The sequence below is a fragment of the Calypte anna genome, chromosome 18, assembly GCF_003957555.1.
Source record: "Calypte anna isolate BGI_N300 chromosome 18, bCalAnn1_v1.p, whole genome shotgun sequence".
NCBI classification, from domain to species: Eukaryota; Metazoa; Chordata; class Aves; order Apodiformes; family Trochilidae; genus Calypte; species Calypte anna.
Window position 1 is genome coordinate 10035389 of NC_044263.1, and position 15622 is coordinate 10051010.

General features: G+C 53.6%; 1 protein-coding gene across 3 annotated transcripts in view; it reads left to right on the top strand.

The window, feature by feature from the left end:
- Positions 1 to 1278: 1278 nt before the first annotated feature.
- PIK3R5 (phosphoinositide-3-kinase regulatory subunit 5) overlaps positions 1279 to 15622 on the top strand; it is a 48770-nt gene continuing 34426 nt past the window's right edge. For all 3 annotated transcript variants that reach the window (XR_003988323.1, XM_030462077.1, XM_030462078.1), the window contains exon 1: positions 1279 to 1355. The gene's annotated coding sequence lies outside the window, so the exon portion shown is untranslated. The remainder of the gene's footprint in view (positions 1356 to 15622) is intronic.

A 15622-nucleotide genomic window follows, 5' to 3' on the forward strand; every position in this document is an offset into this window, starting at 1 on the left:
GGCTCTGACCATGTTTGATTTTACATTATTATTTTAAAATTCACTGGAATCTCACAGTGAGACCCAAATTTATTTTGGCCCCTGAGCAGTTTTCGACTCTAAAAGCATCCGGAGCAGTGGTCACTCTGCTGTCACTCTCTGAAAAAAAATGAAACCCACAAATAAACCCAAAGCCAGGTTTTTCCCATGAGATCAGCTGGGCTGGAGCTGGCTGTAAGCCCTGTCTGGCAGATGGGCCAGCAGGAAGGCAAAGGGTGGTGCCCAAGGTGGTCCAGCCTTTTCTCAGTGGCAATCCCAAAGGCAGCAGGAGAGTGACATTCCCAGGTGCCATCGGAGCAGAAACCAGCAGCATGTCCTCAGCCTGCTGTCACCCAGCCTGAGCTGTGGGTGGCTTTGTGCTGCTGGGGACATGGTGAGGGCTCTGGCAGCAGAGCTGGGGTAAAAGGCTGTGGAGGGAGGGAAGGAAAAGAAACTGCCATGGTATGTAGGATGGAGGCATGGAAGGAGGGAGAGAGGGATGGGGGAATGGAGAGGTGGATGGTGGAGAGAGGGACAGATGGATGAATGGAGGGAAGGATGGAGTGGTGGATGGAGGGTTGGGAAGGTGCATGGATGGAGGGAAAGAAGGGGAGATTGTTGGAGCATGGTGGCATGGATGGGAGGTGGATGGATAGAAGAATGGAAGGGGGGATGAACAGACAGTGGCAGAACGGCAGGAAGGATGGAGGGATGGAGGGAGGGAGGGATGGATGGAGGGATGGAGGGATGGATGGATGGATGGATGGATGGAGGGAGGATGGGATGGAGGGATGGATGGAGGGAGGAAGGGATGGAGGGAGTCAGGGACAAATGGACAAATGGACAAGTGAAGAATAGAAGGGGAAGTGTGGGTGTGGGTGGGGATGGGTGTCAGGATGGATGGAGGGGTGGGTGAGGGTGGGTGGGGGGATAGCTGGATAAGTGACAGGTGCAGGCGAGGGAAGAAAGGATGGATGGTGGGAGGGTGAGAGGGATGGATGGATGGATGGATGGATGGATGGATGGATGGATGGATGGATGGATGGGTGGATGGATGGGTGGATGGGTGGGTGGAGGAAGGGAGGGAAGGAGGGAGGGAGGGATGCAGAGAGGAGCCGTGAAAGGGTGGAGGGCAGGTGTGGGGGGCTGGTAGCGGGGCGGGGATGGCAGGGGGTGGAGGGGCCGGTCAGCTAACCCGTAGGGGCGGGACCCTCCGCAGCCCCGCCCGCCCGCCCACCCGGTGCCTCCGCCGGGAGCGGGGCCGAGCTCAGCGCGGCGTGGAGCCCGCCGGGGCGTCCGAGGATGGGCTGGGAGTGCCGGGGGCTGCCGACAGCCAGGTGGGATGAGCCGCGGGGCCGGGGGGTGGGACCCCAGGAGCCGAGGGACACTGTGTAGCCGGGCGGCGGGGTGTGGGGACACCCGGTGCACCCGGGACGCTCTGTGTTACTGTACACCTGGGGGGAGAGCTGCGTGTTCCTTGTAACCGGGGTGTCCGTGTAACCGAGGAGCCCGTGAGCCCAGTGGGCAGGGGGGCCGTGTACTGGGGGGACACTGTGCGCCAGTGGGGGCTGTGTGATTGTTTTTTGGGGGAGATGTGTGCTTATAAACGGGGTGCCTAAGAGCAAGAGGGGGAAAGAAGACGGTGTGATGGGGGGGTGGTCCCATGCAGCTGGGGACTTCCACTTAAACCCGCCAGGGGGTGTCACCATCCCCCGGGGGGGTGGTTTCCCTTGCAATCTGGAAAGAGGACCCCTTACAGCCCAGGATGGGTCCCCTGGCCAGGAGGAGCGGGTGTCACCCCGCGGGTGGGGACGGCCCCCCCTGCCCTGACTCATTTCTGAACTTCTTTTCCTCTGGGCCGCCCCACGGAGTTGCTGCTCGGGGCGCAGCTGTGGGGCCCTGCCCGGCCCTAGGGAACCCCCCCAGCCGTGCCTGGGTCCCCGGGAAATCCCGGGGGCTCACCAGAACCCAAGTGGAGTTTTAGCAGGGCTGAGGGGGGGGGTCATTGAGTCACCACTCCGTGTCCCTACAGCAGGAGCTCTCTTGGCTGGGCTGGAAGGACCCACGCTCACTCGTGCAACAACCTCCCCCCAAAGGATGTTTGGCTGCTTTAGTCGGTGTAAGCCCTGAGGGAGGAAAAGGGTGGGCTGAGTCAAATCAGTAACCAAAGGAAGACAGGAGATTTCACAGCCCTTTGTTTTCATGTTTGTTAAAATCTGCCCGCTGTCACCCCAGCACCCAGTGACTTTGCTAAGGGCTTGTTGGAAGCGCTGATGTCCTGCTCCATGCAGCAAGAGGGTGCTCAGGCAGCTGCAGGCTGGGGCTGCTGCTGAAGGGGTCGGTGCTGCCCACCTGTAATTTATTTAGTCGTTGCATTTAGATTAATTTGCTAAATCTTGCTTTGATGCAGAGCCTGCAAAGTCCAGGGATATGCAGGATGTCGATGCTTTAATTCCCCTGTCAGAGGGGGTCTGGGGTCTGGTTGCTTTTTATTTTTTTTTCCTCTTGTTCAAAGCAAAAACTTAAAGAGTTGCAAATTGTTTCCAAAACGTGATTGCCGAGTTGTTTTGGAGCTCTGGGCGTGTCTCAAATTACAGCTTAAACCTCGAAAGATGAGAAGATAAAGAGCATGAGCCTCGGGGGGGTTGGTTGTGGTGGTGGTGACATCCCTTGGCATGTCAGTGACAGGTCGGGGGGTGAGGTGTTGAGTGGGTGTGGGGAGTGGGCTTGGGTGGATGCCCCAGGAGCCAAGGGTGCTGGCTCCAGCCTCACCATCTTCTCCTGTGGAATGGGGAGAGGGGGAGCTCCCTGGTCTGCCTCCCCCAGCACCATGGCTGTGACTCTGCAGCTCCGCTGTAGAGAAACAAGATAAACCAGGTGCCTCGAGTTGCCAAAGAGTGGGTGTGAGTCCACCTGTGCCTGGTTAGGGCAGGCCCCCTATTACCAGGGGGCCAGTAAAGGTGGGACACACACCCACAGAGAGGAAGCTCACTCTGGTGCGAGGCAATGGAGAGGCCAGCAGCTCATCGAGCCTTGGGAGCAAGAAAGGCTCCTCCTGCTACACTCCGCAGCTTGGTTGGGGCAAGAGGCAAAGAACTGAGAAGTGCTGGGAGGTGCTTGTGGAGAAGCGAGAGGCTGTAATGCCAGTGTGGTTGATTTGGGTGGGGGTGTTGGGGCTCCTCCAGCAGCCCCCATTGCTCTGGTGCTGTAGGATGGGGCAGTCCCTCTTTCCCCCGGGCAGATCAGGGCACCCCAGGCTGGGGAAAAGCAAACCGAAACTGTCCCCTTGTGCCTGTTGCTGGACGTGAAAACGAAGATGTGAGTTTTTCTCTGAGAAAGAAGAACTGAATCCAGCCCACAGCACTGTCAGAGGCACAGAACCCCCCAGCCCATGCTGCAGTAGCCCGAGGGGCTGAGGGATGCCCGGTGCCACGGGGACCGGGCTGTGACACTCGGTGACATGGGGACTGCAGGGGTCTTGCCCTGCTGCAGCTCACCTGGGGTAGCTTCAACTTCTCTTTTTTTGGGGTGATGGCTGAGCTGTTCCTGCCATGAGAGGGGCCACCTCTTTTTGCATTATTGTTTTGCAAGTGGAAAACTGGGTGCGAGTTTTCTGGGGGCAGAGCTGCTCAGGTGAGTGCCCCGGGCTGGTTTTGAGGGATTAGAAACCTCTGCAGCTCCTGCTCCCATCAGTGCTTTGCCTTCAGCAGGTGTGAAAGAGGAAGGGCGAGGTGAGGTTCCTATGCCAACTGTGCCCTCCCCTGCCCTCTGGGCATGGCACTGCAGCCCCCCAGGTCTGTGCTTGGCAGTGCTCAGCCAGGGAGGGGTTTGGGGCTGGAAATGACCCTGCTGGCTGCCCTGGAGGAGAATGTGACCTGAGGATGCAATCCAGGCTCCAGAGCTGCAGCTCAGGCTCTTTCCCTCATCCCTACAAGACTTGCCTAAGCAGTTTGGTGTTGCAGCCTTACCTGTCTTGGCTGGTGGCAGTGTGGGGACATTTTGGGGGTTCAGCCATTTCTTTGCGAGGGTCTCACCCATCTGAAACCATCATCGGGCTGGGGAGTGTCTCCAGGTGACCTCTGCAAATCACCCAATCAGCCACCTTGGGTGGGGGTTGTTCACCTTCCCGAGAGGTGAGGTGGGTGGGATGCACAAGGATGCGCTGAGCATCTCCCTGTGCCTGGAGGGGTGGGCAGGGAGGTTCAGCCCCCTTCCCTCTCTCCTTGTGGGGTGGAGCCTGAGCAGCGGCTGCAACTTCCCAGCCTGGAAACAACAAAACAAACGAAAAACCCTGAACCTTTCTTTCTCTTCTCGTCTTTGGCCTCCAATTAGCACGACGGGAGAACTCGTTTCCCCGGATGATGCTCCCGTGGGACTCTTGGGATGCTTTAATTGCAGGGTTTGCAGCGGGCAGGCTGCAATGAAGGGGTAGTTGTTGGGATTTTGTGTGCCGTGGCTCCTTGGCGGGGGCTTCATTAGGAAACGGGGACGTTGTTGGGAAGGGCTCTGGGGCGCGATTCTCCTAATGAAAGCCACTGAATAGGCAGTCCTGTAATGAAGAGCACGCTGGCGAGGGGCGCTGCCAATTGCTCTTCTCTCGTGTTAATCTCGGATTTCCTCCCCATTGTTTCCAGTACCCTCTTGGAGAAGCTGGGAGATAAAATGCTTTTATTTTTCTTACGCCTCGTATCCTGTTTGGCAAGTGGAGGCTTCTTGTAGCATGTGCATCTGGAATACAGGAGTGGTCAGCAGTGAGCTCCTTCAGGCTGCTTCACCTCCGACTTCAAGCTCTGCTACTGAGTAATAGTAAAAAAGAAAAATAGAAAAAAAAAAAGAAAAACTTCGGGCTTGTGGTGGGACAGCCTGCTGCATCACTGGTGTGGATGCTGTGGTTTGCAGGAGTATAGCTGGAAGAGAGCTGGTTCCATCCATAGAATCGTAGAGTGGTCAGGAAGGGATCTTGAAGATCATCAGAATCAGTGTGAAGGCTTCAGGGAGCAAAGGGAATGGGAGGACCAGGACATCTCTCTTATCAGGCAAGGCTGGAGACTCAGGTCTTTTTAGTCTGGAGAAGAGTGAGGGGGGATCTTACCAGCACTTCTAAATACTTTACTTGTGGGTGTCGGGGATGGGGACAATCTTTTTTAAACCTGACCATAGCAAGTTCCATCTAAATGTGAGGAGGAACTTATTTATTATGGGGGTGGCAGAGCACTGGGCCAGGCTGAGAGGTGATGGGGTCTCCATCTCTGGAGACATTCAGACCACATCTGGACACCATCCTGTGCCAACCTGCTCTGGGTGAGCCTGTCCTGGCAGGGGCTTGGACTGGATGCTCTCCAGAGATCCCTTCCAGTATTCTGTGGTTCTGTCAGTGTGGTTCATTTGGAGTTTTGTGTGCGAGGCTTGGCTGGTCTTGCCTCAGATGTCCTCTTCTCACATTGCTGTATTTTACCTTATCCTGCCACATCTGAGAGCTCACCCAGGTTCCAGTCTCCTGTGGGTAAGGCTGAGGCCAGTTCCTGCCTGGGGTGGGTGCATGGTCCAGTGCTCTCCCTGCACCCCATCATTCCTGTACAGGGGGGGAGAGGGCTCAGAGCTCACCCCCCAGCTGGCTGGGCAGATAAAAGCCCTGCAGATGTGAGCATCACCTTTTTTTCTGAGTTAGAAGAGGAATGGGGAGCTGCTGCCTGGCTGAGGAACGTACTCGTGTGGAGCTGTGATGTTCATGACTCGGGGCTGCTGAGGAACCCTTCTTGTGTGTAAGAGAGACAAGGACAGGGCTTGCTTTTCCCTCAGCTGTTTTTTTTTTCATCACCTGAAGTTCCCACAGTGCTTCTGGTGAGAGCTTGGGTACTCCTAAAATGCTGCTGGTCCTGATTTTGGGGTGGATTTAGGCAAGCAGAAGCGTGGACATCCTGGCAGGAGCAGCTGATATGATGTGGTGTTTGGGAAGGGCACACTGGAGCATCCTCCCTTGGGCACACTGCTCCCTGAGTCTGCTCAGGTCCAGCAGGAAGGGCTCAGCTTCAGCCTGGTCTTGTGAGCACCCCAAACAACTGCTGTGGGAGGGAATTTATTGTCTTTTGTGTGTGTGTGTGTGTGTCCTGTGTTGTGTTTTTTTTGTCCCATAGCACCATGTATGTATGTTCAGGGTTTTGTTGAGGTCTGCTGCAGGGCAGTGTGTGCAGGCTCAGGGAAAGGCATCTTTGTCTTCAGCTTGCAGAAGTGTTTTTCATCCTCTTCCACAAAGGCCCATTCTTTGGTGTCTCAAATTAGGATGAAACACTTCCCCTTTCAGCTGCTTCCCCCAGTGCTCAGTGTCTATTTAAACCCTCAGAGGCTTCTCTGCACACAAGCTCTTGGCCCCTCAGGTGGTGTTTCCCTTTTTCTCATTGTTTCTGGCAACCCCATGCATGTGAAACTGCAGAAATGTTGCTGTGTTTTCTCGGTGCCTTTGTGTTGATGAACCTTGCAAATTGGTACACCCAGAGCTCTGTGGGCAGCCCCCCAGGGCTCACCTTTTGGGTGCTGAGGCTTTGCAGTTCAACCAAGGCAACTCCAGCCTTGCAGCCCCCAGCTGGGCAACCTCCCCACTGCTCCTCATCCATCTGTGTGCATCCCGCTCATCTGAGAGGGCTCCTGCTTGAGGTTTGGCTCCCTGGATCAATTAGCTGGGTGGCAGTCAAAGAATAAGCTGGAGGTCCCCAAAAGGCTGCTTCTTAAATGCAAATTGTGCCCAGGTTGACCTGGGCTGAATGCTGCATGTGTCTGAATCCACTTGTGCTTGTCTCAGAGCCTGGAGGCTTTCTTTGTGCTGGGTGGTAAAGTGCTGGCAGAGTAGCAAATATTTAATGGCATCCACCTCCTGTCCCATGCAGAAGGGATGGAGAGTGGTGGGTAGGGCCTTCATGTGAAGAGGATACCTTCCAGCTTCTTTTCTCCATGGCTTTTTGGGCTGATAGAGATGGAGCTCTTGGGACTGTGCTGAGCCAGGCCAAAGGATGGTCCCACCCTCAGCCAGGGGCTTGGACCTCACTCATTGTCATGGGATGGCCCTGAGCTCCCCAGCCCCAGCATCTTCCCTTTGTGCAACCTGCACAAACCCTGCTCCATACCTCCAGGGATCCCATACCTCTGGGATCCAAGGGTGGCCTCCAGCACAGCTTGAGCCTGGGCCTGCTTCTTCTCAGAGGTGAACACAGGGTTTGGAAGGGCTTTGTGCCTTCTCGATGCTGCAATGCTGCTGCTGGGCTGTTTCAGGGCTCTGGGGGTTGTTTGAAGATCCTTGGGGGATGCCTGGTGGATGGTGGGGTTGGTCACTGCTGACTGGATGCCCACCTCTCCTTGCTCTGTCTCCTGGGTTGGAGACTTCCCTTCTTCTCTTCAGTGATGATGGGGGTGCTGTGGTTGTCCCAAGTCCATCCATCAAGGTGGGGCTCAAACCCTTCTGTGGGGGTTTGTAGCAGGTGTCAATCACAGCCTCACTTGCCTGTGGACTGAAGGGGACAGGGAACCCCCAAAAAACATCCTTGTCATCATCTGTATGTGGTGGTGCTGGAAATAAATTGAAGGCTTGGGGCAACCAAGCCAGGGACTGAGAAGGCTCCTGAGTTCCCAGCAGGGCCTCCACAATGGCAGGAAGCAACTTCTAAAGCTTCCTTTGGATAGAGGGGGCCCTGGGGGAAAGATTTACTTGCTTGTTTATGCTGTAAGTTAATCTATTTAGTGGGTCTGGCATTAAAAGCTCACAAGAAAAAAAAACCAACCCAACCAAAACCTCTGAAATGGCCCCGCAGTTCATTTACTGAGCTTTGTCTGGCACTTGCTTTGTTTCACAGCTGGAGTAGTTAAGCAGAGAGGGAGCCAATTGCAACCTCCCATGGAAACTTGTTTTTTTTTTCCAACCAGGATGAAGGAATGAGGGTTGACTCTTCCTCTGCTTCCCCACAAGGGAGCTGGGGTGGGGGGAAGGCAGTGTCTGGGCCAGAGGTTGGGGTCCCCTTGCTCGGTGGCAGGATGGGGATGGTCCCTGGCCCCAGTAGATGATTTTGCAATAGAAAAAAAACAACCAACAAAAGAAACAAACTCTAGGGAAAACCAGCACCTCTCCCTTAGGCTGAGCAACACAATGTGGTTTTTAGGGGCTCAAGCAGTCTTAGGAAGAGTTTGGAGAGGCCCAGGAAAGCGCTGGGTCAGTGGGACGAAGACTTGCTGGTGGGATTTGTTTCCTGATCTCGTGGTGTTGCTGTTTCCCTGGGTGTTTGATGTTCTCCTAAGCATGATGGTGCCACCCACCTTGCACTCTAGAAACAGCTTTTCCCTAGGGAAACCCAGCTGCACAGCAGCTCCTGGGGAAAGCAGGGGTGGCAGCTCGGGTGGAGGTCCCTGCCCAGGGCCAGGAGGTGCTGGGCTCCTTCTCAGGCTGAAAGTTTCAGTGCAGCATCTTCAGCCTCAGTGAAGTCTCTGGGAGGTGGCCCAACATCTTCAGCCTCAGTGAAGTCTTCAGCTTGGGAGACAACTCCTGCAACCTCTGAGCATGGACTGCAACCCCAGGTGTCCCATGGGCTGTTGGGAAGGTGTCTCCTGCTGAGCTGGAAATACCTGAAGTCTTGTCCCCTTTGCCCTAAGACCCTTCCAACAGGGATGTCTCCTCTTGGTCTGTCCCACCAGGTTGAGTGCTGGGAGGAACTCTCTGACACTGTCTTGTTTCCTTCTTGGCAGTGGCAGCTTGGGCTGCTGCCTTCATTTTGGGAAATACCTTTCCACCCCCTCTAAATGATGAACTTGCTTAGTTTTTGACTTTTTCCCCTGGTCCTCTCCTGTGATACACATCATCCTCTGCTGAACTTCCACCTTCCTTGAAGGGCAGTCCTGGGGTTTCCATTCTATGCTGCTGGCAGCACCCAGCACCCATCTGGGTTGTGCCAAACCCCATCACTGCCTCCTGCCTGCATCTTCTTGGGGTTTCACTTGACACTGAGCTGGTGATGGCTGTGATGGGTAGAACTTGAACCTTCACTCTCGTGATGAAGACTGATCCCAAGTTAAAATTAACTCTTGCATCATGTGGTGAGGGGTTTTCATAACTGGTGCCAGGAACAAGTACATTTCCTCTCAGAAAAGTGAGTATGTGTAGCTGGTGTTTTCTTACATCAGATATATGGCATTTCTGCTGGGTTCTGAGGAGGAAAAGGAAAGGTTTTTCTTCCTCTGGTTGAGTTTTGCCAAACCCACACAACCCATTCCATGGCTGTGGATGGGGCTGGGGTTGGTGATGTCCTGGGTCATCCATTGTCACCCCTCACAGGCTGGCTGAGGGGGGGTTTGGGATGCTGGAGAGGGGGTGCTACCTGTGGGACACTGGTGGCAGAGCTGCTCTTGGTGATGGTGGCAGCAGGGGAGAAATGGGCTTGGCTCTGTTCTCCCAGGCAGAAAGCCAAACATGGGCTGCTGAAAACTGCCAGCCTTGGCTGCAGACTCAGCCCTGGGTGCTGTGTGTCTCCTCTAGCTCTGGCTTTACCCTGGTATCTCCAGTCCTCTTAGGAGGAGACTCTCTTTCCTGCTTTGTAAAGTGAAAATGAACTCCTAGAGCAACTTCTTGGAGCTGGAGCCAAGTTGGTCATATTAGGTTGAGAAGTTCATTACCAGGATGATAACACGACGAGGGTTTCATTCTGAAGTCAGTAAAAACTTGTCATCGTTGTGTTTTGTATATTTTAGGGGCAGCCCCAGCTGCATTCCTGACTTTCTCTTAATACAAATCTGACTGGAAAGAAAAAAACCATGACTCAAGAGAGGAGAGGCAGTGCCAGCCCCAGGCAGCAGTGTTCAGCATGATCCTCCCAGGGTGCTGGAGCCTTCCCCTCCTCTGCCATCACTTCACATCCTGCTGGTGTTGGTCAGCATTAGCAGGGGGGGTGAGAGGCTGCAGGGTCTCAGCAGGAGGGATGGGGGATGCTTGGTGCTGGCCCAGTTCAGGTGATGTCTTCAGTAACCTCAGGTGAAAGCCCACGCCTGGTCTCCAAAATGGGAAGTTTGTTGCTGGCTGCAGAGTTAATGCTCTTTGGTGTGGAAATGAGACCTCTGCTGCCTTGTCCCACACCTGCGGGGCTGCTGGTGTCTGTGAGTGCCTGTTGCCAGCCCTACCTGTGCTGCAAATCACTACTGATGGTTATTTTCTCTGCTTTGTCTGTGTTTTCTGGATTATCAGTACTCTAGTGCAGTTCATCTCTGGAACAGCCCCGTAAAGCCAACCTCAGGCAGCCTTGGAGCACACACTTCATCTTCAGAGGTAGAAATAACTCTGGTTTTACAGCAGAGACTTCACTGTGGGTGCTGTAAAGATGTCACAGAACATTGATTTATTGAGAGCTGCTCCTTCCACCCCTGGAACTCTTCTCCAGAGCTTTTACCTGGCTGCCCAGCCATGGAAATCCAACAAGGAGTCTTGGGGACCTTGAACAGCCAAAGTCACTTGCCAAACTGTTAGCTTCTGGTTTGCCTTGGTACAGAACAAATTGGGGGTGTGTGTGAAAGAAGTGGAAGCCAAACAGAGTCAGTCTATTGCAATTTCCATGTTCCCAGTCTTGCACTGCCTGACCTTCTTACGGGCTTTGAAACTTTTGGTTGTGCAACTGCTGGCAAGGGCAGGAGGTGTGATTATTCCTGCTCTGCTTGTGGGAAGCAGCTTAGGGGGGAGAAGGGTGGGAGGTGTCTTCCTTAAGGATGCCTGCCCCAAAATGTAGGCCTCTCATTTAACTTAGTTTTGGGCTCCCCCCTAAAGAATCCCAGAATGTCAGCTTGGAAGGGACCTCCAGGATCCCCTGCTCCAACCCTTCTCATGTTATTGTTGATGTGAGGTGTCCCAGCACCCCTCGAGCTGAGACTTCAAACTTTCCAGAGTGGGGGAATCCACCCCTTCCCCTGGGAGACCATTCCAAGGTCTGACTGTCCCCATGGGGAAAAAACTCTCCTGGTGTTCAACCAGAACCTCCCCAGGAGCCACTTGTGCCCATTGCCCCTCATCTTCTCCATGGGATTCCTTGGAAATTGGGAGTCTCCATCATCTCTGTAGCCCCCCTTTAATTACTGGAACATTGCAAAGAAGGGTTCAGGTTGGATGAGATGAGCACAGCAGGTGCTCTCTCTGGATGTCAATTTGCTTAGAGATTCACCTCATAGCTAAAGTTGGAGGCAATGAATCTGGCCCCTGGGCTGGACCCAATGTCACTGGAGAGCTTTGTAGCAGAGCAAATAGTTGCTGTGCTATTCTGAAGTCAGTTATTTTGCTTCGTGATGCTTTGGACTCCATCTCTTTTTTTTTTTTGGACTTCTGAAGTTGCCAGCCTTAATTACATTGCTGGAAGAAAGAAGGAACAAAGTGTTTTGGCTGCTTGTCTTTGCCTTGATGTATTGTTGGCTGTCTGGAAGGCTCACCATGGGATTTAGGGTGTTAGAGGCTTTCTTCATTCCACTGTGCACTTTGGGGAGCTGGTAAGAGGCTTTTTGGGGATGCCAGCAGGGCTGCTGGTGGCACAGGGTGTTGGGTGAAGAAGGTGTAAAGCACCCTGGCAGATAACCTGTCTGGGCACTCTTGGGACATAGGAACAAACCCTTTCTGGACCTAAGCACAGTGCATCTGACCTGCCCATCAGGCTTCAGCTGCATTTTCATCATCACCCAGCTTTTTGGGGGCAGGTAGCAGCAGTTTTCTTTAGCTGGGGGTGAGTACTGACTGGCTGGCACACCGTGGTTCTTTCTCGCCCCCGAGCAGCTGGGCTTTGGGGATTTTTTGGGGAAGGGAACTGAGTTATCCTGCTTAATCCACTCATCTAGTAGTGTTGTCCTGCTGAGCAGTGGTGGAACCTGGGTGGAACCTTCTCTTGGCCATTGCTCTGAGGTTTCAGGTGTTGGTGCTGTCCCTGCACACCCTGGGAAGTGTGGGGGGTCCTGTCCCAGCCTGACTTACCCAGATGCTTCCTTGCCCATCACTTTTATCCAGCAGAGGAAGCTCTGGGAGCAGGGAGCCTGGGTAAGGTGGGGTCAGATGATGAACTTCATGAGGAACAAACTGGCTGGCTTTGGGAAGTGAGTCTGCTCATCTGAGTGACCAACTCACAACTTTCTCTACTCTTAACCATCCATTAAAAGGCAGCTCCCCCTGGTCTGAGTGGAGGTACCCAGTCCTCTGAAAGGCTGAGGCTGCCTCTGTCTGTGGAGGAGCACCAAAACTGCAGGCAAATTTTCTTGGTAGTTTATCCCAGAAGATCAAATGTTGCCCACCCCTAATTTTATTTTTTTCCCCAAGCCATCAGACTCTTGGACAACCTTGCAAACCCAGGAGTTACCTCTGAGGAACTGACTTGATCTTATCACAGGACTTCTCTGAGGTTTGCTGTCCATGGACCATCTGAGAAACAAATTTTCCCTCTTTGTTCTGGGGGGAGGTAAGCTCAGGGCCCTTAATGATGGCAGCTCTTGGAGTGGCTTGGATCTTCTGTTTTCTCAGTAACTCCCAGCAAGGTGTAAATTCTGGATGTTATGTGGTGACCTTGCGACCCTGGGTGTGCATCTCTCTGCTAATTAGCTAATTAATGTGCTGTAATTCCTCTGCTAGCAGATGCTACCTCTAAAAACACCTAGAGGGGCCTCTCTGGTGATAAGGCTGCAGCAGGAAGCTTTAAGCAGGGAATATTTTAAGACCTGACCCACTCTTTAGCTGTGCTGTAGGAAACTTCTGAGAATGGGACTTCCCAAACTACCCTGGGGGGGAGAGACAGGAGATTCTGTCCTCTAAATGGGGATGACATTTCTGTTGGAATCCAAGCTGTTCAGGCTCTAGGGAAAGCCTTCTACATATGGAGCTGCTTGGGGGGAACTCTAAATCCTGGCCCCCCCCATGCCCACACCAAACAAGTGGGGGGAAACTCTGGCAAATGATGGTGGAAAGATTCTTTCCTTCAGCTGCTTACCAGAGGCTGGTTTGTACTTAGCTGCTCCTTTGGCATCAAGGTGGGAAGAGTCCAGCTCCATGGAGGTGCAGGGAAGAGCAGATCTGTTGGCTGCTCTGGATCTGCTCTTTCCCCATGGGAAGGGACCAGGGGAGCTGATCCCCCCCCAAACAAGAGGAGGGGACAGGAGGAAATCGGTTTAAGCTGCACCAGGGGAGGTTCAAACTGCATATTAGGAAAAATTGATTGACAGAAGAGTGGTTAAGCACTGGAGCAGGCTGCCCAGGGAAGCAGTGGAGTCCCCATCCCTGGAGGTGTTAAAAACAAATGAGGCAGATGTGGTATTCAGGAGCTGACTGAGTGGTTCAGGTGGGTGTAGGACTGACAGGTTGACCGATGATTTTGAAGCTCCTTTACAACCATGATGATTCCATAACCTCAGGATGACTGCAGCTCAACCCAGCCATGCCTTTTGTCATTTAGGGGAGTGCAGAAAGTCATGGTTTGGGCTTGGACTGCTGCTTTTCACCTCTCTTTCCCTCCCCAGCCTCTTAATCCCTGAGCCACATGTCCTTCTTTGGTCTCTTGCAGCCTTTTGAGCTCCGGGGGACAGTGTGGTTATTTCTGACCAGATCATTTGTGTGTGGTCTGTATTTATGGTAGTTTCTTGAACGCGACTGTTGAGTTTCCTGGAACTGCTTGTCCCAAAGCAGAGCCCTTTGCATGTTACCAACCTCCTGGCTGGTTTGCAGAGCCTGCTGGGTGCCACGTGTGGCTCTCGGATGTGGCAGGAGAGTGAAATCATCAACCAGAATAGGAAATGGTGGCACAACTTCATCCCCCATCGGCTCCAGAGCACTTCTCCTTTTGGCATCAGCGAGCAGGAAGGTGAAGTAAGAAGAGCTCTGTCGAAAATGGAGAAGTTCAGGTTGCCTTTGGAAACCAGCTCGATGGGCTTCAGCTTCAGCTGGCGGGGAGGGGTCTGGTTTTTGGTGGATGAGTTCAGCCCCTGTGGCTTCCTCTTCAGCTGGGAAGGCTGCTCAGTGCCTCAGGAGTGGCAGAGAAGAGGGGGGCTGCATGTTCTGCAGTCTTCACTCTGCAGAGTTGTCTCCTCCAGTTGTTCTGCCCTTGGGAAGGAGCGGGCTGGGTCCCTGCCTCTCTGTTACCCTGAGTGTCAGCCTTGCTCCTGGCAGGTTGCTTCATCCCACAGGATCATTCCCACTTTCTGTGGTGCTTTGTCTTGTGCTGCTGGAGAGGGAGCTGCTCACCCGGATGCTGCTGGGTCTTCCCAGAGGCTGCTGCTGGGGAGGGCCAGAGGCTGACGGGTTTGGGGCTGGAATTTTCTTTGACCTCATTTGATTACCGAGTCCTCCCTGCTCAGTGGTAGGGCACAAACACCCCAGGGAAAGCAGCTTATGCAAAAGTACCTCCAGCCAATACATTTCCAGCTACACAACTGACTTCCCAAGGTCGCATGGCAGATCTGCAGTAAACCCTGAGCTTCAGACTCCTGGAGAACAGCTGAACCCTGGCTTGAAGCAGCTGGTAGGGTGTGTGAGGCTGTGGGGGGAAAAGAGGGAAAAGCAGATGCAGGTAAGGGCTGTGGATGGAGAGGCTGAGGTTAAGTCCCTTTGCCTGCATGGGTTCCTGGGTCCCATGTTCAGCTGGAGCAGAACTTTCCTTCTCCGGACTCTGCCGGGTACCAGGGTTGCAGCAGCCCCAGGGGGGTTGGTGCATCTGGAGGGTTGGATGCACTGGTGATCTCAGGGGGTTTTTCCCAATCCTGACAATTCTGTGATTCCCCCTGGGGAGAGATCTCTTTGCTTCCTTTACCTTGGCTTTGCTGGATGTTCCCTTGTCTGTCCAGAGAGGGTTGGGAGTCCAGAGAGTCTGTCCAGAGAGGGTCCAGAGTGTGGTCTGGAGAGGAGGTGCTGGGAGGAGGGAAGGGTCTGAGAGTGTTGGGAGCAAGAACAGGCAGAGCTCTGGCTCTAAGCTAGTGCAGGACTTCATGGTCTCCTCCCAGGGGTTTACCTTGACATCTTGGGTAAGTTACTTTTTCTCCTCCTGGCTCTTCTCAGCCCTTTTCCCTGGCAAGGGCACATTAGAGCAAAGAGACCACACGTTTGGGGGCCACATTTGGGCCATTTCTGCAGATGAGGGATGTGAAGGGGGGAGATCCCTGAGCTGTAAGATGTCCTACTGCAGATGTGTTACCTGTAAGTTGTGTTTCTTGTACTTGAACTGCAAGAGAAGGACTAGACAGAAGATTATGGAAGATTTTGGCATACACACTGAGATATAAGAAGTTTGTAGCCCTGGTTAGAAGTGTCTGGCCAGTCCTGTGCATATCCCTGACATTCTCCAACATGCAAAAAGCCTTGGTCTGCTGCTGGAGGACTGAATATCTACAGGCAGGGCTGTAGTGCTCTGCTCCAAACTGAAATGACCCAGCCCTGGCCTGAAAATATGTTCAGTTTGGGCAGATCAGAGTGTTCCCAGGTTTTGCCTGTTTCAGGGTTGTTAATATGAGCAGCTGTGGTTCAGCCCATGTCACTTGCTTGGCTGGGTTGTGCATCTCAAGCCAAGCCAAATGGTTGCAGGTTTCTGCACCAGAGAGTGGGGATCAGCTCCAGCCTGAAGAGCATCTCCCC